Source organism: Salvelinus alpinus, chromosome 31 (assembly GCF_045679555.1).
Source record: "Salvelinus alpinus chromosome 31, SLU_Salpinus.1, whole genome shotgun sequence".
Taxonomy (NCBI): Eukaryota; Metazoa; Chordata; class Actinopteri; order Salmoniformes; family Salmonidae; genus Salvelinus; species Salvelinus alpinus.
In genome coordinates, this window is record NC_092116.1 from 43349871 (window position 1) to 43373924 (window position 24054).

Genomic DNA, 24054 nt, shown 5'->3' on the forward strand with positions numbered 1-24054 from the left:
CCCCGGTCTGCTTCTGGGTTCTATTTTAGAAAACCGTGAGAGTATGATTCTCAATCAGAGACAACGATAGACAGCTGTCCCTGATTTAGAACCCTACCCGGCCAAAACATAGAAATACAAATAATAGAACTAAAGAACATAGAATACCCACCCCAAATCACACCCTGACCAAACCAAATAGAGATATAAAAAGGATCTCTAAGGGTGTGACATACATTTCTTCATGCAAACTAGATTTGGGGTTAAAAATTCTTAAGGATTGGCCCCTTTTTTAAAATTTTCGCCTAAAATGACATACCCAAATTTAACTGCCTGTAACTCAGGCCCTGAAGCAAGGATATGCATATTATTAGTACCATTTGAAAGGAAACACTGACGTTTATGGAAATGTGAAAGGAACGTAGCAGAATATAACACAACAGATCTGGTAAAAGATAACCGTTCTTTTGTATATTTTTTGTACCATCATTTTTGAAATGCAAGAGAAAGTCCATAATGTGTTTTTAAATTATTATTTTTTCACCTTTATTTTACCAGGTAAGCTAGTTGAGAACAAGTTGAGAACAAGTTCTCATTTACAACTGCGACCTGGTCAAGATAAAGCAAAGCAGTTCAGGAGGAGATCTCTTTGTTTCTTGGGACCTAGAACTCTGTTTTGTCCGAGTTTAAAAGTAAAAAGTTTTCAGCCATCCAGTTCCTCATGTCTGAAACACAGGCTTCTAGCGAGGGCAATTTTGGGGCTTCACCATGTTTCATTGAAATGTACTGTGTGTGATGCTGTAATGTAATGCTGTGTGTCATCCGCATAGCAGTGAAAGTTAACATTATGTTTTCGAGTAACATCCCCAGAGGTAAAATATATAGTGAAAACAATAGTGGTCCTAAAACGGAACCTTGAGGAACACCGAAATGTACAGTTGATTTGTCAGAGCACAGCTATCCTCGCCGTAAGGCGATCGTTCTCCTGTATATTATGAGTACAGCGACTGCAATTAGAAGACATCATGTTAATGTTACTACTTAGCTTCGGCTGTTGAAGCTGCTGACGAACCATGTCCAGATAAAGCGTCCGGAGTGAAAAAGTTGAATGAGGGAAAAAAGTTGTGAGGGAAAAACTAAAAATATAAACTGTAATTAAAAAGTAAAAAGAAACTAAATGTAAAGTTGTCAGCTAGCAAAGCAACAAAACGCACAGCAACAAAACGCACAGCAACACGAGCAGCTCTCAAGGACATCAACCACCCGAGCCACTGCCTGGTGCATCAAAGCTGGTTAAGCATACAACATCAATGATGTTATGGAAGATGAGAGGCTGCTTTGCAGGGGAGACGCTCCCTTCTTTGAATGGGTTACAAGGGCCTTTCCCAGCTGCTCTAGTCTCCTCTTGTTACGCTTATCAGGCATCCAGGTAGGGTTGATCTTGTTCAATATCCCGAAGGCATTGTATGAGGACACATCAATGATGTTATGGAAGATGACCAGAGGCCAGCGGGCAGTCATCCTCCTGCAGCTGTTATGGAAGATGACCAGGGGCCAGCGGGCAGTCATCCTCCTGCAGCTGTAAGTTCCAATCACCTTGTCCAGGTTGTCCACGCCTCCTTTGTTGTGGTTGTAGTCCAGGATGATGGCTTGTTTCCTGTCCTCACGATCACTGATCTCAGCCGTTTTGTGCAGTGTGCTCAGGAGGACCACATTCTTGTTCCTCTTTGGGAGGTAAGAAACTAGAGTGGTGGTGGGGGTGAAGGCAAACTTTGTACCGTTTCTCATTTTCTAATGTTGGAGAGAAGTCATCAAGTTGAAAAAACATCATTTAGGGTTTTTTCTCTGCTGTTAAACACATTGGCAGGTCATGTTTAACCCTTAAGACAAGGGTTAAGCACACTGTGTTTGTCTATTGTTGTGACTTAGATGAAGATCAGATCAAATGACCAATTTATGCAGACATCCAGGTATTTCCAAAGGGTTCACATACTTTTTCTTTCTACTGTAGATAGATAGATAGATAGATAGATAGATAGATAGATAGATAGATAGATAGATAGATAGATAGATAGATAGATAGATAGATAGATAGATAGATAGATAGATAGATAGATAGATATACACACACAATACATATATAAAATATATACAGTACCAGTCAAAGTTTGGACGCACCGATACATTCAAGGGTTTATCTTTATTTTTACTATTTTCTACATTGTAGAATAAAAGTGAAGACATCAAAACTATGAAACAACACATATGGAATCATGTAGTAACCAAAACAGTGTAAAACAAATCAAAATATATTTTATATTTGAGATTCTTCAAAGTATCCACCCTTTTGTCCCACCTGGAAAAAAGTAACACCTATCTGAGAATACTGTTCATTGACTACAGCTCAGCATTCAACACCATAGTGCCCACAAAGCTCATCACTAAGCTAAGGATCCTGGGACTAAATACCTCCCTCTGCAACTGGACCCTGGACTAACTTACGGGCCGCCCCCAGGTGGTGAGGGTAGGCAACAACACATCTGCCACGCTGATCCTCATTACTGGGGCCACTCAGGGGTGCTTAGTCCCCTACTGTACTCCCTGTTCACCCACGACTGTGTGGCCAAGCACGACTCCAACACCATCATTAAGTTTGCTGACGACACAACAGTGGTAGGCCTGATCACCAACAACGATGAGACAGCTTATAGGGAGGAGGTCAGAGACCTGGCCGGGTGGTGCCAGGACAACAACCTCTCCTTCAATGTGAGCAAGACAAAGGAGATGATCGTGGACTATGAGAAAAGGAGGGCCAAACAGGCCCCCATTAACATTGATGGGGCTGAAGTGGAACGGGTCAAGATCTTCAAGTTCTTTGGTGTCCACATCACCAACAAACTATCATGGTCCAAACACACCAAGACAGTTGTGAAGAGGGCACGGCAACACCTTTTCCCCCTCAAGAGACTGAAAAGATTTGGCATGGGTCCCCAGATCCTCAAAAAGTTCGACAGCTGCACCATCGAGAGCATCCTATCCGGTTGCATCACCGCCTGGTATGGCAACTGCTCGGCACGGACCAGTACATCACTGGGGCCAAGCTTCCCGCCATCCAGGACCTATATACTAGCTGGCGTCAGAGGAAAGCCCATAAAATTGTTAAAGACTCCTGTCATAGACTGTTCTCTCTGCTACCGCACAGCAAGCGGTACCGGAGCGCCAAGTCTAGGAAGAAAAGGCTCCTTGACAGCTTCTACCCCCAAGCCATAAGACTGCTGAACAGTTAATCAAATGGCCACCCGGACTATTTACCCCCTCTTTGTTTTTACACTGCCGCTACTCACTGTTTATTATCTGTGCATGATCACTTTACAAATTACCTCGACTAACCTGTACCCCCGCACATTGACTTGGTACCGGTACCCCCTGTATATAGCCTCCACATTGACTCTGTACTGGTACCCCCTGTATATAGCCTCCACATTGACTCTGTACCGGTACCCCCTGTATATAGCCTCCACATTGACTCTGTACTGGTACCCCCTGTATATAGCCTCCACATTGACTCTGTACTGGTACCCCCTGTATATAGCCTCCACATTGACTCGGTACTGGTACCCCCTGTATATAGTCTCCACATTGACTCTGTACCGGTACCCCCTGTATATAGCCTCCACATTGACTCTGTACCGGTACCCCCTGTATATAGCCTCCACATTGACTCTGTACTGGTACCCCCTGTATATAGTCTCCACATTGACTCTGTACTGGTACCCCCTGTATATAGCCTCCACATTGACTCTGTACCGGTACCCCCTGTATATAGCCTCCACATTGACTCTGTACTGGTACCCCCTGTATATAGTCTCCACATTGACTCTGTACTGGTACCCCCTGTATATAGCCTCCACATTGACTCTGTACTGGTACCCCCTGTATATAGCCTCCACATTGACTCGGTACCGGTACCCCCTGTATATAGCCTCGTTATTGTTATGTCATTTTCTTGTGTTACTTTTTGATTCGATTTTTTTTCACTTGAAGAAGTGGAACTTAGATATAAGTTTATCTACATAAACTTATATAGTAAGTTTTTTTGTAAATATTTTCTTAACTCTATTTCTTGAACTGCATTGTTGGTTAAGAGCTGGTCAGTCTGCATTTTACTGTGAGGTCTACACCTGTTGGTTAAGGGCTTGTAAGTAAGCATTTCATGGTAAGGTCTACACCTGTTGTATTCAGCGCATGTGACAAATAACATTTGATTTGATTTGATTTTGCCTTGATGACAGCTTTGCACACTCTTGGCATTCTCTCAACCAGCTTCACCTGGAATGCTTTTCACTCTGCGGTCGAACTCATACCAAACCATCTCAATTGGGTTGAGGTCAGGTGATTATGGAGGACAGGTCATCTGATGGAGCACTCCATCACTCTCCTTCTTGGTCAAATAGCCCTTACACAGTCTGTAGGTGTGTTGGGTCATTGTCCTGTTGAAAACAAATGATTGTCCCACTAAGTGCAAACCAGATGGGATGGCGTATCACTGCAGAATGCTGTGGTAGCCATGCTGGTTAAGTGTGCCTTGAATTCTCAATAAATCACAGACACTGTCACCAGCACAGCACCGCCACACCATCACACCTCCTCCTCCATGCTTCACTATGGGAACCACACATACGGAGTAGAGGTTAGAGGTCAAACCTCTCTGATCTACAGTAGTGACTGATAGTATTGGTTAGAGGTCAGTCCTCTCAGAATAACACAGTTGAGCACATGGGAATGGTTGGCTTTAACGGATATGACCATAGTCCAGGGGTGGGAGGAGCGGTAATGAAGAAATATACCATGTTAGAGGAAGTATAGACAAAATAATCTACTCTCTCTTCCTCTGTTTCATCATGTCGTCAGCAGGGCCTTGTGTGTGTGGTCAAAACAGGAAGGAGGAGGAGGAGGGTCTATAAGTCTATACTGGAGATCAGAGTCTCACTCAGCATCAAGACAGGATGGAACTCACACCACTCTGCTGGCAGCTCTGTAAGTACTCTCTCTCTCTCTCTCTCTCTCTCTCTCTCTCTCTCTCTCTCTCTCTCTCTCTCTCTCTCTCTCTCTCTCTATCTCTCTCTCTCTCTCTCTCTATCTCTCTCTCTCTCTCTCTCTCTCTCTCTCTCTCTCTCTCTCTCTCTCTCTCTCTCTCTCTCTCTCTCTCTCTCTCTCTCTTTCTCTTTAGCGCTCTCTCTCTCTCTCCCTCTCTTTCTCTCTCTCTCTCTCTTTCTCTTTAGCGCTCTCTCTCTCTGTCTCTCTCTCTCTCTCCCTCTCTTTCTCTCTCTCTCTCTCTCTCTCTCTTTGTCACTGTGTGTGTGTGTGTGTGTGTGTGTGTGTGTGTGTGTGTGTGTGTGTGTGTGTGTGTGTGTGTGTGTGTGTGTGTGTGTGTGTGTGTGTGTGTGTGTGTGTGTGTGTGTGTGTGTGTGTGTGTGTGTGTGTGTCTCGGCAGGTCAGATGGAACACATCTATCTTATGATTATCTGTACCGTTTAATACAGCGGGAAGGATGAGCTACAATCTGTATGGTTTAGTTTCTATATAGTTTAATATCTACATGGTTTAATATCTATATAGTTTAATATCTATATGGTTTAGTTTCTATATAGTTTAATATCTACATGGTTTAATATCTATATAGTTTAATATCTACATGGTTTAGTTTCTATATAGTTTAATATCTACATGGTTTAATATCTATATAGTTTAATATCTACATGGTTTAGTTTCTATATAGTTTAATATCTACATGGTTTAATATCTATATAGTTTAATATCTATATGGTTTAGTTTCTATATAGTTTAATATCTACATGGTTTAATATCTATATAGTTTAATATCTATATGGTTTAGTTTCTATATAGTTTAATATCTATATGGTTTAGTTTCTATATAGTTTAATATCTACATAGTTTAATATCTACATGGTTTAATATCTACATGGTTTAATATCTATATGGTTTAATATCTACATGGTTTAGTATCTATATAGTTTAATATCTACATGGTTTAGTATCTATATAGTTTAATATCTACATGGTTTATTATCTATATAGTTTAATATCTACATGGTTTAGTATCTATATAGTTTAATATCTACATGGTTTATTATCTATATGGTTTAATATCTACATGGTTTAGTATCTATATAGTTTAATATCTACATGGTTTAATATCTATATCGTTTAATATCTATATAGTTTAATATCTACATGGTTTAGTATCTATATAGTTTAATATCTACATGGTTTAATATCTATATAGTTTAATATCTACATGGTTTAATATCTATATAGTTTAATATCTACATGGTTTATTATCTATATGGTTTAATATCTACATGGTTTAATATCTATATAGTTTAGTATCTATATAGTTTAATATCTATATAGTTTAATATCTATATAGTTTAGTATCTATATAGTTTAATATCTATATGGTTTAGTATCTATATAGTTTAATATCTATATGGTTTAGTTTCTATATAGTTTAATATCTACATGGTTTATTATCTATATAGTTTAATATCTATATAGTTTAATATCTATATAGTTTAGTATCTATATAGTTTAATATCTATATGGTTTAGTATCTATATAGTTTAATATCTATATGGTTTAGTTTCTATATAGTTTAATATCTATATAGTTTAGTATCTATATAGTTTAATATCTATATGGTTTAGTATCTATATAGTTTAATATCTATATAGTTTAATATCTATATAGTTTAATATCTATATGGTTTAGTTTCTATATAGTTTAATATCTACATGGTTTATTATCTGTATGGTTTAATATCTACATGGTTTAAAATCTGTATGGTTTAATATCTATATATAGTTTAATATCTATATAGTTTAATATGTACATAGTTCAATATCTATATCGTTTAATATCTGTAGTCTTATCTCAGGGGGGGTAATGGGACTGTAGTCTTGTCTCAGTCAGGTCAGCAGGGGGGGTAATGGGACTGTAGTCTTGTCTCAGTCAGGTCAGTAGGGGGGGTAATGGGACTGTAGTCTTGTCTCAGCCAGGTCAGCACTGGGGGGTAATGGGACTGTAGTCTTGTCTCAGCCAGGTCAGCAGGGGGGGTAGTGGGACTGTAGTCATGTCTCAGCCAGGTCAGCAGGAGTAACGTGACTGTAGTCTTGTCTCAGCCAGGTCAGCAGGGGGGGTAATGGGACAGTAGTCATGTCTCAGCCAGGTCAGCAGGTGGGGTAATGGGACTGTAGTCTTGTCTCAGCCAGGTCAACAGGGGGGGTAATGGGACTGTAGTCTTGTCTCAGCCAGGTCAGCAGGGGGGGTAATGGGACTGTAGTCTTGTCTCAGCCAGGTCAGCATGGGGGGTAATGGGACTGTAGTCATGTCTCAGCCAGGTCAGCAGGGGGGGTAATGGGACTGTAGTCTTGTCTCAGCCAGGTCAGCAGGGGGGGTAATGGGACTGTAGTCTTGTCTCAGCCAGGTCAGCAGGAGGGTAATGGGACTGTAGTCTTGTCTCAGCCAGGTCAGCAGGAGGGTAATGGGACTGTAGTCTTGTCTCAGCCAGGTCAGCAGGGGGGGGTAATGGGACTGTAGTCTTGTCTCAGCCAGGTCAACAGGGGGGGGGGGGGGTAATGGGACTATAGTCTTGTCTCAGCCAGGTCAGCAGGGGGGGTGATGGGACTGTAGTCATGTCTCAGCCAGGTCAGCAGGGGGGGTAATGGGACTGTAGTCATGTCTCAGCCAGGTCAGCAGGGGGGGTAATGGGACTGTAGTCTTGTCTCAGCCAGGTCAACAGGGGGGTAATGGGACTGTAGTCATGTCTCAGCCAGGTCAGCAGGGGGGTAATGGGAGTGTAGTCTTGTCTCAGCCAGGTCAGCAGGGGGGGTAATGGGACTGTGGTCTTGTCTCAGCCAGGTCAGCAGGGGGGTAATGGGACTGTAGTCTTGTCTCAGCCAGGTCAACAGGGGGGGTAATGGGACTGTAGTCATGTCTCAGCCAGGTCAGCAGGGGGGGTAATGGGACTGTAGTCTTGTCTCAGCCAGGTCTGCAGGGGGGTAATGGGACTGTAATCTTTTCTCAGCCAGGTCAGCAGGTGGGGTAATGGGACTGTAGTCTTGTCTCAGCCAGGTCAACAGGGGGGGTAATGGGACTGTAGTCTTGTCTCAGCCAGGTCAGCAGGTGGGGTAATGGGAGTGTAGTCTTGTCTCAGCCAGGTCAGCAGGGGGGTAGTGGGACTGTGGTCTTGTCTCAGCCAGGTCAGCAGGTGGGGTAATGGGAGTGTAGTCTTGTCTCAGCCAGGTCAGCAGGGGGGTAGTGGGACTGTGGTCTTGTCTCAGCCAGGTCAGCAGGGGGGGGGGGGGGGGGGCTTACATAAAATATGATGTTATTTATTTGTACCAAATTTTTGTTTTATGAAATAGAGTAAGGTTCTTTGGACTCTCTCTCTCCCTTTGTGAGTTAACTGAGAGGAGTCTTCTGAAGCTGGCAACTGTTAAAGAGAGTTTCCACTCTAGCTTCCTGCAGTTAGCGTGGACGTATGGTCAAGGAAAAATGGGTTTTGCTAGAGATAGCTTGAGCTGACAATGGCTTGGTGATAAAAACCTAAAGTTGACATTTCATAGACAGGATGTGGTGTGACCCGAGATATACAAATATAGAACATGTACCTTTATTTATTTAACTGGGCTATTCAGTTAAACTTAATACCCATCCCGGATCCGGGATCCTCCTCATCAAAAAAGCTGACTAGCATAGCCTAGCCTAACGGGACAGGGATATCATATAATATAATTTTCATGAAATCACAAGTCCAATACAGCAAATGAAAGATGAACATCTTGTGAATCCAGCCATCATTTCCGATTTTTAAAATGTTTTACAGCGAAAACACAATATGTATTTCTATTAGCTAACCACAATAGCCAAACACACAACCGCATATTTTCACCATGTTTCCACCGCATCTGTAGCTTTCACAAAACCGACAAAATAGAGATATAATTAGTCACTATCCAAGAAACAACTTCATCAGATGACAGTCTTATAACATTTTATACAATACATTTATGTTTTGTTCGAAAATGTGCATATTTGAGGTTTAAGTCATTGTTTTACATTGTAGCTACCATCAAAAATAGCACCAAAGCAGACAGAATAATTACAGAGAGCAACGGGAAATACTTAAATACTCATCATAAAACATTTATGAAAAATACATGGTGTACTGCAAATGAAAGATAAACATCATGTGAATCCAGCCAATATTTCAGATTTTTTAAGTGTTTTACAGCGAAAACACAATATAGAATTATATTAGCTTACCACAATAGCCAAACACACAAACGCATTTATTCACCGCAAAGATAGCTTTCGCAAAAACCAGCAAAATATAAAATTAATCACTAACCTTGACCAACTTCATCAGATGACAGTCTTATAACATCAGGTTATACAATACATGTATGTTTTGTTCGAAAATGTGCATATTTAGAGCTGCAAATCGTGGTTATACATTATGAATACGTAGCAACATTTTCCCAGAATGTCCGGAGATATTTTGGACACTCACCTAATCTGACCAAAGAACTCATCATAAACTTTACATAAAAATACTTGTTGTATGGCAAATGAAAGATACACTGGTTTTTAATGCAACCGCTGTGTTAGATTTTTAAAAATAACTTTACCATAACATACAGCTTGCGTTATTGTGAGACAGCACTCACCAACACGGCGGAGAATAGGAGTCAATATTTTACACAGAAATAACATCATACATGTTTTCTTACTTTTGCTGAGCTTCCATCAGAATGTTGTTCAAGGAGTCCAGAATGAATCGTTGTTTGGTTTTAGAATGTCCTTTTCTTCTGTCGAATTCGCGCCACAATGCTAGCCAAGGTTACTAACATTCCCTTCCTCTCTTGGCGCAAAGAACGGAAAACTCCAACAGTCGAATAAACTGATAAAACTCGGTTGAAAAAACCTACTTTATGATGTTTTTCTAATATGTATCAAATAAAATCAGAGCCGGAGATATTCGCCGCGTATACCGAACGCTTGTCAGAAGACAATGTGGAGCTCCTTCGCGCGCCTTGGAAAACTGACAAAATGGCTGACCTGTCACTCCAAAAGCTCTTGTTCGACCTCAGATCAAGCTAGACACCCCATTCCACCTTCCACTGCCTGTTGACATCTAGTGGAAGGCGTATGAAGTGCATGCATATCGATAAATATAAGCCAATTGAATAGGCAAGGCCTTACACAGACACCCATTTTCTGAATTTTCACTTCCTATTTGGAAGTTTGCTGCCAAATGAGTTCTGTTTTACTCACAGGTATAATTCAAACAGTTTTCTATCCAATAGTAATAATAATATGCATATTGTATGATCTAGAATAGAGTACGAGGCCGTTTAAATTGGGCACGATTTTTTCCAAAGTGAAAACAGCGCCCCCCTATTGACAAGAAGTTTTAAGAACAAATTGTTATTTACAATGACGGCCTACCCCTGGCCTTAACCCGGACAACGCTGTGTTAAATGTGCGTCGCCCTATGGGACTCCCAATCACGGCCGGATGTGATGCAGCCTGGTAGCCTGGAAGAGTTTAGAACAATGCCTCATTGTCTCGTCTTCCTGGCATCTGGGAAACTAAGCCTGGATGGGGATAAAACAACATCCTGTGTAGATAACCAAGGTGTCTTATGGGAGTTGGAACCAGGCTGACTAAGCATTTTTAGGTCCGCCAGACAGTATAACATCTGTTTTTTCATTATCAGTTAAGCATTCAGCAACACACCTCAGAGTGTCGATGGTTTCCTTCTTGCAATAATTAATCGATATTAAATAAAGATGATTGTTTGAAGAAATGACCAAGTCTCTCAGCACTGAATTTCCATGACATTACGTAATACTATCATCCACATATACACATACACAAGTATATGGACACCCCTTCAAATGAGTGGATTCGTCTATTTCAGCCACACCCGTTGCTGACAGGTTTATAACATCGAGCACACATCCATGCAATCTCCATAGACAAACATTGGCAATAGAATGGCTCGTACCGAAGAGCTCAGTGACTTTCAACTTGGCATCATCATAGGATGCCACCTATCCAACAAGTTAATTTGTCAAATGTCTTCCCTGCTAGAGCCTCTGCAGCCAGTCTCTCTAAGAGTTGAGAAAAGACTGAGTCAGTTCTTGTTTTTATAAGAAACACTAATGTGTTGAAAATCCCAAATAGTTTGCATAGTCAACTTACACACAAACTGACACACACACTTACCCCACCAGACATGCCACCAGGGGTCTTTTCACAGTCCCCCAATCCAGAACAAATTCAAGGAAGCGTACAGTATTATACAGAGCCATGAGTGCATGGAACTCCCTTCCATTTTATATAGGGCAAGTGAACATCAAACCTGGTTTCAACAAACAAATAAAGCTCACGGCACAACACCTCTCCTCCATGTGACCCACTTGTTGTCTGTACTGACATGTGTCCTACTTGTTGTCTGTACTGACATGTGACCTACTTGTTGTCTGTACTGACATGTGTCCTACTTGTTGTCTGTACTGACATGTGTCTTACTTGTTGTCTGTACTGACATGTGTCCTACTTGTTGTCTGTACTGACATGTGTCCTACTTGTTGTCTGTACTGACATGTGTCCTACTTGTTGTCTGTACTGACATGTGTCCTACTTGTTGTCTGTACTGACATGTATATGTAACTGATAGATGCACACACTACATGTTTTTAAATGTATGTGAATTGTAAAGTAATTCTGTTTTGTAATTTCTTTTTCATTATATCTCGAACCCCAGTAAGACTAGCTGTCTCCATCTTGCATCGTCTAATGGGGATCCTAATAAATCAAATCACTCACTACCGAGTTCCAAACTCAATTTTAGGACCACTGTCTGTATATTTTTTATAAATAACAATGATTTGATGAAATATTAAATTTGGCCTTTTCTACTATAGCCCATGGAAAGACATTGAATACCACATTCATAAATGGCAAAAAAGACAGTCAAGAAATAAATGATAAGGAATAATGTTTTGAAGTGTCTGTCCTATATCTATGAGATATGTGACTCACCACCTGGATTCAGTCTTATGTAGCAACATTTGAAATGTTGTTTTTTACAGAGGCTCTTTGTCTACACCCAATTCAGCATTGTTCACAGTCTCTTATCCTTTTGTCAATATGGGGGCGCCATTTCGACTTTGTAAAAATTCGTTCCCAAATTAAACTGCCTCGTACTCAATTCTTGCTCGTACAATATGCATATTATTATTACTATTGGATAGAAAACACTCTCTAGTTTCTAAAACCGTTTGAATTATTTCTCTGAGTGAAACAGAACTCATTCTGCAGCACACTTCCTGTCAGGAACTGAAAAATCTCAAATCGAGGTCTCTGTTCCAGGGTCAGTTTATAAATTATCATGTATTCTATGGGGCGACATGCACTGCATGCGCCTTCCCCTAGATGTCAGCAAGCAGTGAGAATTGGAATGGTGTTGCTAGGCAGATCTGAGGCCATATAAATACTCATGGAACCTGGGGTGCCCTCTTTTCGACGTTCGTCATGGCGCAAATGAGGACCTCACGATGGCATTCTGAAAAGCTCTCGTTATAGGCCTTAGATATATCCGGCTCTGATTTTATTCGATATAGGTGTTAAAGACATCATACTGTCGTTATTTTAAACCGAGTTATATCAGTTTATATCAGTGTATTGCGATTTTCGGTATTTCATTTGTGCTGCGTTATAGTGAGTTGGACACGTCTTCGCCACATGGCTAATGTTTGCTGCTAATTCCTAAGTTGAAGACGGCAATCTACAACCGAGCAACGATGATTCTGGACAAAGGACCACTTGCCCAAGATTCTGATGGAAGCTCATCAAAATGTAAGAACTATTTATGATGTTAATTCGTAATTTCTGTCGAAAAAGTGAAATTATTATTCCGCCATTATTTTCGGTGCGGTCTCGCTTTACCGCAAGCTGTATGTCGTAGTAACGTTAATTTTAAAAATCTAACACAGCGGTTGCATTAAGAACTAATGTATCTTTCATTTGCTGTCCAACCTGTATTTCTTAGTCAAGTTTATGATTAGTTATTGATTAGATTAGGTGCCTCTCCCAAGATGTCTCCTGACATTTTGTTTGCATTTTGGCCACTATTCTCAATGTATAACCACGATTTGTGCCGCTAAATATGCACATTTTCGAACAAACCATATATGTATTGTATAATATGATGTTATAGGACTGTCATCTGATGAAGTTTTGAGAAGGTTAGTGAAAAAATTAATATCTTTTGCTGGTTTATTCGCAATCGCTAACGTGCATGAATCAATGCTGCGGTGTGGTTGGCTATTGTAGTAAGCTAATATAATGCTATATTGTGTAAAACACTTAAAGAATCTGAAATATTGGCTGCTTTCACAAGATGTTCGTCTTTCATTTGCTGTACGCTGTGTATTTTTCATAAATGTTTTATGATTAGTATTTAGGTAATTCACGTTGGTCTCTATAGTTATTCTAGCCGCTTTGGTGAGATTTTGTAATGGTGGCTGCAATGTCAAACTATGATTTATACCTGAAATATGCAAATTTTTCGAACAAAACATATGCTATACAATAAATATGTTATCAGACTGTCATCTGATGAAGTTGTTTCTTGGTTAGCTTCTTATGGCTGCAGGGGCAGTATTGAGTAACTTGGGAAAAGGTGCCCATTTCAAACGGCCTCGTACTCAATTCTTGCTCGTACAATATGCATATTATTATTACTATTGGATAGAAAACACTCTCTAGTTTCTAAAACCGTTTGCATTGTTTCTCTGAGTGAAACAGAACTCATTCTGCAGCCCACTTCCTGACAGGAAGTGAGATTTCTGAAATCGAGGTCTCTGTTCAAGGGCTTGCCTATAAATGGGCATGATACGTATTGGTATACAAGCACGTCATACACCTTCCCCTAGATGTCAAGAGGAAGTGAGAGAAGAAATGAGTTGATTATCTTGGTCTGAGGTGGAATAAATCCTCTTGGAATGACGTGTCCGCCATTTCCTGTTTTTTCGAAAGCGCGAAGATGAACCTGGAATCGCCTTCTGGAAAGCTGTCGTTATAGGTGAATACTATCTCCGGCTTTGATTTTATTTGATACATGTTACAATATCATCGTAAAGTATGTTTTTTCAATATAGTTTTATTAGATTATTGAAATTTATTCGGGACGTTAGGCGTGTTGCGTTGTTTGACTTTGTTCACGAAGGAGAGCTTAGCGCCACCTGGCCAGTGTGCTTGCTAATTCAAGAGGGAAAAAAGACGTTCTGAATCCAAACAACGACGGTTCTGAACAAAGGACCCCTTGTACAACATTCTGATGGAAGCTCACCAAAAGTAGGACCCATTTTGGGATGCTATTTCATATATCTGTCGAACTGTGCTATCGCTACAGTTTACCTGGAATCAATGCTGTTGTGTGTTAGCTATTGTAGTAAGCTAATATAACGCTATATTGTGTTTTCGCTGTAAAACACTTTAAAAAATCGGAAATATTGGCTGTATTCACAAGATCTTTGTCTTTCATTTGCTATACACCATATATTTTTCAGAAATGTTTTTGATGAGTATTTAGGTATTTGACGTTGGTGTCTGTAATTACTCTGGTTGCTTCGGTGCTATTTCTGACGGTAGCTGTGATGGTAGCATCAATGTAAAACTGATTTATACCTCAAATATGCACATTTTTCGAACAAAACATAGATTTATTGTGTAACATGTTATAGGACTGTCATCTGATGAAGTTGTTTCTAGGTTAGTTTGGTTGGATCTTGGTTAGTTAGGTTGGCTTTGTGCATGCTACCTGTGCTGTGAAAAATGTCTGTCCTTTTTTGTATTTGGTGGTGAGCTAACATAAATATACGTGGTGTTTTCGCTGTAAAACATTTTAAAAATCGTACATGTTGGCTGGATTCACAAGATGTTTATCTTTCAAATGCTGTATTGGACATGTTAATGTGTGAAACTTAAATATTTCAAAAAAATATATTTTGAATTTCGCGCCCTGCACGTGAGCTGGATGTTGTCATAAGTGTACCGGTGTCGGGCTTGCAGCCTGAAGAAGTTAGTGACTATTTATATCTTTATTTGGTCGAAGTTGTGATAGCTACCTATGCAGTAAGAAAATGGTGGAGAAAAAAAAGTTGAGTATTTTGCTATCGTGGTTAGCTAATAGAAATACATATTGTGTCTTCCCTGTAAAACATTTTAAAAATCAGAATGGATGGCTGGATTCACAAGATGTGTATCTTTCATCTGGTGTCTTGGACTTGTGATTTCATGATATTTAGATGCTAGTATTTACTTGTGGCGCTTTGCTAGGCTATGCTAGTCAGCTTTTTTACTGATGGGGGTGCTTCCGGATCCGGGATGGTGACTCGTGAGAAGGCTTTAGCCCCATCCATCTCGTTTCGGGATGGATGGGGCAAAAGACTCTGGCCGATGATTTGTTTACCTCTAGATAACATGAAAACAGCCTAACTAGCTCTGCTGTCAGCAATTTCATTACACTTTTTTTGCCGACGTTTACTGACACCGGCCTTAATCAACGGGTGTTGTACACACATCACGTAATGTTAACTAATGAGCCAGCCAGCTAACGTTAGCTAGTTAAACAACAATGAACAAAGTGCCAACAATGCCACAGTGCTGGGAGCTAACCAACCAAGTCCAATGTTAGCTAGCTAACATTAGGCTCTAATTAGAAAAGCAAACAGCTTAGCTAGCTAGCTAACAATACACTTTAGCTTAAGACATATAGCTAGCTAGCTAACAGTACACTTTAGCTTAAGACATATAGCTAGCTAGCTAACAGTACACTTTAGCTTAAGACATATAGCTAGCTAGCTAACAATACACTTTAGCTTAAGACATATAGCTAGCTAGCTAACAATACATTTTAGCTTAAGACATATAGCTAGCTAGCTAACAATACACTTTAGCTTAAGACATATAGCTAGCTAGCTAACAATACACTTTAGCTTAAGACATATAGCTAGCTAGCTAACAATACATTTTAGCTTAAGACATATAGCTAACTAGCTAACAATACACTTTAGCTTAAGACATATAGCTAGCTAGCTAACAATACACTTTAGCTTAAGACATATAGCTAGCTAGCTAACAGTACACTTTAGCTTAAGACATATAGCTAGCAAGCTAACAGTACACTTTAGCTTAAGACATATAGCTAGCTAGCTAACAGTACACTTTAGCTTAAGACATATAGCTTGCAAGCTAACAATACACTTTAGCTTAAGACATATAGCTAGCTAGCTAACAGTACACTTTAGCTTAAGAAATATAGCTAGCTAGCTAACAGTACACTTTAGCTTAAGACATATAGCTAGCAAGCTAACAGTACACTTTAGCTTAAGACATATAGCTAGCTAGCTAACAGTACACTTTAGCTTAAGACATATAGCTTGCAAGCTAACAATACACTTTAGCTTAAGACATATAGCTAGCTAGCTAACAGTACACTTTAGCTTAAGAAATATAGCTAGCTAGCTAACAGTACACTTTAGCTTAAGAAATATAGCTAGCTAGCTAACAGTACACTTTAGCTTAAGACATATAGCTAGCTAGCTAACAGTACACGTTAGCTTAAGACATATAGCTAGCTAGCTAACAGTACACTTTAGCTTGAAATGAAACCACTGTCTGTCAAAATTAGAAACGGTTATAGTTGTCACGTCTGCTCCCGCTCACCCTCCCTGGCGCTTGAGGGTGCCAGGCTGCCCAGCATTACACACTCCTGACACCATCATTACGCACACCTGCTTCCCTCTTCATGAGCATCAGCGATTATTGGACTCACCTGGACTCAATCACCTGTGTCATTACCACCCCTATATCTGTCTGTTTCCCAGCTCTGTTTCCCGCTTCAGCATGAATTGTTGTATGTCTTTGTATTACCCGGTTGTGATGCTGTTCCTGTCCCATTCCTTGTCTGTGGAAAATGAAATGTTCACTCTCCGTACCTGCTTCTCATGTCCAGCATCGGTTCCTACAGATTGCTGAAGCCCATTATTCCCAGTGTATTGACCCCCGTGTTCTGTGTTTGACTGTTGCCAGTTCATTTTGTTCGTCAAGCCTACCAGCGTTTTTCCCCTGCTCCTGTCTTGTCTAAAGTTCCTGTTTTCTAGATTTCCCAGTTTTGACCATTCTGCCTGCCCTGACCCTGAACCTGCCTGCCGTCCTGTACCTTTGCCCCACCACTCTGGATTACTAACCTCTGCCTGCCTGCCGTCCTGTACCTTTGCCCCACCACTCTGGATTACTGACCTCTGCCTGCCTGCCGTCCTGTACCTTTGCCCCACCACTCTGGATTACTGACCTCTGCCTGCCTGCCGTCCTGTACCTTTGCCCCACCACTCCCACCACACTGACCTCTGCCTGTCCTTGACCTGTCCTTTTTCCTGCCCTTGTTAGAATATTAAACTTTTGTTACTTCGACACTGTCTGCACCTGGGTCTTACCTTAAAACGTGATAATATTTAGCTAACAATCTTTTGTACATCGCGCTGTAACGTAAAATGTACCTTACTTTAGAGCCCAAAAAACGTAATTCTTCCAGGTCAACTGTAATACGAATACCATTGTAAAGCACAATTTCTCCCCTTTCCAGCTAAATCAATGATGAGAACCTTCGTGCTGCCTGTCTCTGCATGACTGAAGAAGGAAATGAGCTCCGTCGGGTCTTTAAAAATGGCAGGTGTGGAAGTGAAACCTACTGTGTTATAAGGAAAGGGAGAGATAAGCCGTGTGGGGAAACAGCTTTTTTCACCCGATCTGTCCAACTTATCACCTCTAAAATGCGTCTCCCTATCAGGAATGCCATACCGGTTGCCCTTAGTTTGAAGATATAATCCAGAGACAGGTGTTTTCTCCATCTCCTCAGTTATCAAACTCGAATTCCACTGATTTCAAAACTTGATCCTCCAGAAAGTGGAGAGCAACACAGCTCCACTCCAAAACATTTTTTTTAAAGTCGCGTTCGACAGGATTACCAACACAGACTGACGAGCTCAAACAGACAGAAGCCTTCTGTCGTGTCTTTGCTATCAATAAATTGAAGACTTATAGTTTATATATAGATTCCTGTAATTAGGGATTACGCGATCAACTGATTAATAACGTAACTAATTAACTATGAATTTTGGGGGCACCAGGGAAAGTAGTCAGATTACAAAGTTATAATTTCCCAATATAACCTTTCAGATATTTTCATATCTGATCAATAGTCTTCTGATTAATGATTTATTTATTTTTACCTCACGTTAGTCTCATTCCAAACGTCGTAAATTGTTGGTTATCTGCACGGACCCAGTCTTCACTATGAGTCATCCATACATCAATTGTCTTAAATCATTAATTTATTACTAACTAAGTATTTCACAGAAATGCATAAACAAACAAACAAACTTAAAATGGTTACATGAAATGATGGGAGCAATATGCCCTAGTGGGCTGAACCGGCATGGCGGCTGTTAGACAAAGGGAAAATTGGGGGTTGACTCAGAAGTCACTACAGAGTTCATAACTATAACAATTGACATGCTAATCCTTTACACATGAACGCTCACTCATTCGGGAACAATTGCAATCAATATATATATATATTTACGCTCAGTGTGTCGTCTTGATCGCTGGAGAAAAGTTAGTTTTTGTTGGAGAGTTTGGTCCGTCTTTCTGTCTTGGTTATTGTGGATAGTTCAAAGTGACATTCGTTATAGAATGGATGTTTCGGCGGTTGTCGTTCTTCGCGTTCAATGATACCGAATTCCTAGCTGCAGACTAGTAGTCAATGTCAAAGACTTGTTCTTATTCGTCTAAGAGTTTAACCACGTGGTATGGTTAACAGATTCAGCAATGGTACTCAACCTTCGTTCTCCTCCTATGGAGAAAAAACATGGTCTTCTGATAATTTCTCAGAGTTGGGTTTTTATTCGGATTGCAGAGAGGGGCTGTCCCAGGATGTCTGACCCTAACTGGGCTCAGGGGCGGGTCCTCGGATTTAGTTCAAATCAAAAGGGATTTCTATTTTTCTTCATTAAACAGTCCAAAATCATATTACACAATTATACAAACAGTATCATACTCACTCATTCCTTTTATACAACAATCAGATGTAAACCTCATATCTGAGGTTATTATATAAACAGCGGTATGGTAATGTAGCCACACAGACTGCCATGAGTTTCCCACGTGGTGACAAACGGACATGTTAATAGCTGGAATCTTCACCGATCTTTTATACTTTTTCCGGAACATGAAATCTGTTCGTACCTCAAGTTCTGTGAGGTGGAAGAAACCCCTTTGTCCTGAAAGTTTACCCTCTCTCTAATACTGTTTGGCCCTGAGGAGATTCTCAGGAATTTACGACGCCTCTCTGTGATCACAGCATGGGTTGAAGGAGGAAAGGGGGAGGCAGGGAGAGGCAGGGAGAGGCAGGGAGAGGGGGGATGGGCTTTATATACCTAAACAGGCAACGTCATGACATACCCCCCCTGGTGGTTTGGATCTTGTTTGTCCTGCAAGTTACAAATCAACATAAAATCATGAACACGTGATGTCCTGTTTGTAGATCATTGTTGCAGTCCCCTCTGGTGGTTGAACTTGGTAGGCTTCTCTGAAAGCGGAGCAGTCCACCACAAGGATGGCAGTTGATGTCCGGTTGGTGATCGCCGTTGCGGTCCCTTCTAGTGATGTACCTTGGTAGGTTCCCTGGAAGCTGCAAAGTACCCCAGGGAGGGCCAGGGGATGTCCTGGTTGGTGATCGCAGTTGCGGTCCCCCCCTTGGTGGTTTACCTTGGTAGGCTCTCTGACAGCGGGCATGCCGCCACAAGGATGGGCCGTGGGTGTCCGGATTTGGGGTCGCCATTCCGGACCCGTCGTCTGGTTGTCGTCCAGACTGGAAGGTCTGGGCAGTAACTTAGGCAGATGTTAACAACGCACACACACTCATGAAATATATATATAATTACATTCATTCCCCAATGAGCGGCGTTGTGGCACTAAGTGATGGTTGTATGGGGACTTTGTCTATGGCTCTATCACTTCCTAAATGTCAAAGGAACTGAACCGAAAAGGAATGAAAGCATAAACAAAAGATATACAAAATATAGTTCTCACACAAAAATCATCTAATTGGACTATATTCTACATACGTCCAATGTTCTGGCAAAATGACTATCATGGCATTGTCTCTAATGCCATATCTAGGGTTTTCCTACTTGGTGTGTTGCTTAGGCACTATCCTAAGTTGATAACTATATGATAACTTTACAGCTGTAAGGCACTAGTTTTGGGCAGTCTACAGGGATGACCTATGGACTTCTGGGAAGAAAACTGGTGAGTGCTGTAGAGACAAAGGCCTAGAAGTAAATGTTCAACTTTACTAAGGCTGGTATTTTGCTTGGACCCTTAAGTGATCCTAGCATGAATCCTAATTGGATGTTCCATTGTGCATGTGCGTTTATGCTTAAACAAGCGCACATGTCAAGGGAAGAAAACCAAGTCTCCTGGCAGATTACAACTTGTTCAGAAGGAGTCTGACGTAGTCAGGTAATTTTCAGGTCATTGCCTCGAGGTCAGTCAGAATTGTTGTCGAGGGAGTCTGTAGTAAGTTTTACTACAAGTCACTGTGTCTTCCACTATTGTAGTGGTGATAGATATGAAGTCTATTTCATAGCTATGTTGTCCACGGAGGAGCTAACCTCACGACGGAAGTACTCTAAGTATTGGACCAGTCGTACGTGGTGTGATCATGGTTAATGATTCTAATAATTTTCCTCCTGAATGAAGGATTCTATTTATTAGTGGCATGTGTGTTAACCATTGGAAGAGTGCACTGGAGATTCCCTTCCCCGTGTTGCACTCTGAGTGACTCCTATGTCGCTATTGTCAAGGGTAATTTGATTGGTTAGGTCTCTAACCTCCTTACTGATTGTAGCTAGACTGACTGTTGCTGGTATTGGTACTGGTGCTCAAAGGGACCAGTTATCCTACCGATTTATTCTGAAATATTATACTACCGGAACACATGATTGGAGCATTTTACTAGTTGTATTGTAGTTGACCCTACACATGGCAAGGAATGATTATTGTTGCCATTTGTTTTGGAGGTGGACAAGTCCACTGGACTTCCTTTACGACCAGTGTGGTACACCTCAGTACTATCTTAGATGTGTTCTAAGATAATCCCCGTCTAGGGGCCTGTCTGTTCCTCACTATTCTCATAGGGGAGTTTACAACTAGATTTGATTTATGCTCTGGCGGCCTCGTACGGTGTTGTCCGTAGTCTTGACCCCCCCACCGGCCTCGATGAGGCCCAACATGGGTCTGGGCTACTATTCCCCCCCTTTGTGTCTCGGGACCCCCCCCCACCAGCGGGTGGTGTTGGTGTCCGAGGCACAAATGAAAAGATCGGACCCTATGTACGAGTTGTCAGCGGCCGCGTTGTTATGAGAATGGCTGTAACCTTTCAACCAAATCTCCTGGTGTTTGTGCTTCAAAACGCTCAGTGGCTGTCGAGGCATGTCAGTCACCACCGCGTCTGGCAACCTCTTCAGTACCTGCGAACTGAGACGAGGATATCGGTCTGTGATATCGCAAAGTGTTTCACCAGTGGGAATCATCGGGTCAGTTGCTGGACTGACGCCATTAGTGTCATTGTAAGGGGTGACAGTCCCCAACAAAGCGGAAGGTGTATCATCGGAAGCAGAGTATACTCTGCGCATCGATGTTTTTCTTGCTGAGACGGCCGCAGTGCTTGTGGAAATGTCCGAAGGGCAAGAGGAGTTCATCTCAACTACCGTATTGCACGACTGCACGGAGGAGGGAAGTTGCTTATTAACAGAGACAGCTGGCTCGAAATCATGAAAAGAATGGTCAATCAGGTTGGCTGATGGAATGTGTCGAGATATCGTAATATCTCCTTGGATCGGATTCTACCCCAAGAAGTTTTTAAACGTCTTTTTCCCAAGGGGTGCTTTTGACTGATACCCCTCGTGACTGACTGAGTTGCAGCTAGCGTTAGGGGAAGACAGTGTGGTCAGTGGAGAAGGCACTGTGGCCTGTGACCATACCTGGTTGGTTTTCCAATCCATCAATGGGAGTAACCGATCCATCAAGTCTGCTCCAAGTAGCAGGGGTACGGTTTCGAGGCTGGTGACATACACAGGGTGAACGGGCGATACGTCCTTGAAGTGTAGTTTCAGCATGACTCTCAATGTGAGAGACGAGGTAGTCTGAGTGACCCCTCGAAGTGTAGTGTCGCATCGTTCCACTTTTAACCAGCGTTTAGCCTTTTTGAGATCATCAAACAATGTTTGAGAGATGAGTGATATTGTCGCACCCGAATCAATTAGCAGTCCTCCAGGACTGTTTCCAGGTATGGCCGTTTAGATTCGTGGTTAGTGGACATATTCCCCATAAAGTGGAATGGTCGTTCGCAACGACGTGATGTGAGATCATCAAACAATGTTTGAGAGATGAGTGATATTGTCGCACCCGCATGACAAGTTAAGCAGTCCTCCAGGACTGTTTCCAGGTATAGCCGTTTAGATTCGTGGTTAGTGGACATATTCCCCACAAAGTGGAATGGTCGTTCGCAATGACGTGATGTGCCATTTCTGTTCAAGGTGGAAGCAGTTTGACTTTTCCGATATTGAGTGGGCTTGGCTTTAACGAAGCGTTTGACCTTTTTCTTCGCAACCTTTGTATCAGAGTCTATAGACAAAGCCCGGGGGCTTGTTTCTTGATCAAGTGGGCCCCGGATAGGGTCTTGAATGAGAGCGGGAGAAATTTGAACTTTAACGTCCTTGCTATGGGTGTTAATTCCTGCGGACCTGGCATCCGGTAATTCCCCGTCTAGTCCTTGTGACTTATCTTTTACCCTTTTCTCAAATTGTTCTCGCTTTAGTTCTTCCCGTAGTGGAACTTCTGGAGAACATTGGTCTACGTTTTGATTGTCCTTCAACCCTTTGTTACCCTTGTGCTCTGAAACTTTTTGTGGGTTGGGTGCAGGAACGTAGCGAACTGGTCGATTGTAGCGGTAGTCATGTTGATTGCGATGTACTTTACAGTTATTTCGACCGCGGAGGTTATAGGAATCATGGTGTCGTGGTAGAAACTGTTGCTGTGCTTGCAAGCTCTCTGAGTTGTAAGATAGGCAAGCCAACGTGGGCGGCAGGGCCCAAGTAGGTAATGAAGGTAGGATACATGTTCGCAGGAACATTTGTTTAAAAGGAAACAGGTCCTCCATGCCTGTTTCAGTGAGTAGGCCAAAGTAAGCTGAACGAAGCTTATGATAGTAAGCTTGTGGGTGTTCGTTCCGAGCTTGTTTAACGGTGTTAGCCAGTGAGCTATTGTGTTTGCGAGTCGCAGAACCACTGAATTCTACTTTCAAAGCTGTGGCAAGTTTAGCGTAGTCATTTAGCACGTGCCTTATCCTGTGGAGAGATTGGGGCCGAAAGGCCAAGAGGAAAAGCCTTGTTGTTGTTGTTGTTGGCCAAGAGGTGCAATTTTAGTCAGTGCCGAATGGCCAAGAGGAGAAGACTGAGGGACACATGAGTGAGGCAAGGTCTGAGACCTATCGTCTTTACTCCTGTGAGCACAGGGCTCCGGTTGCTTGGATTGGTAGTCACGCTGTAGAGCGTGACCATTCTGGACTTCCTCCAGATGGTACCTAAGGGTGGTATTCTGCTGCATTGCAGAGTCCACTTGAGCGCTTAGAGTACTGATTTTGGACACGTGAGTGTCACACTTGCTCCTTTTGGTCTCAAACTTATCTGTCATGGTTTGCAGATAGACGTCTTGAGTACGGAGCGAGAGATTCAATGATGAGATTTCCGCCGCTTGCTTAGAAATCAATATTTCCATCTTCCTCACCTGAGTTCTCTCCTCATTCATTTGGTCAGCGACTTCAATGAGTTCTTCTGATTTGTCATCCAACTT

At 41.7% G+C, this 24054-nt stretch overlaps 1 long non-coding RNA gene across 1 annotated transcript in view; it reads left to right on the plus strand.

Annotated features, from left to right (window-relative positions):
• Positions 1 to 4923: 4923 nt before the first annotated feature.
• The window catches only part of LOC139561416 (uncharacterized), a 127381-nt gene continuing 108250 nt past the window's right edge, over positions 4924 to 24054 (plus strand). Inside the window, exon 1 of the long non-coding RNA XR_011672129.1 lies at positions 4924 to 5016. This is a non-coding gene — a long non-coding RNA (uncharacterized lncRNA). The remainder of the gene's footprint in view (positions 5017 to 24054) is intronic.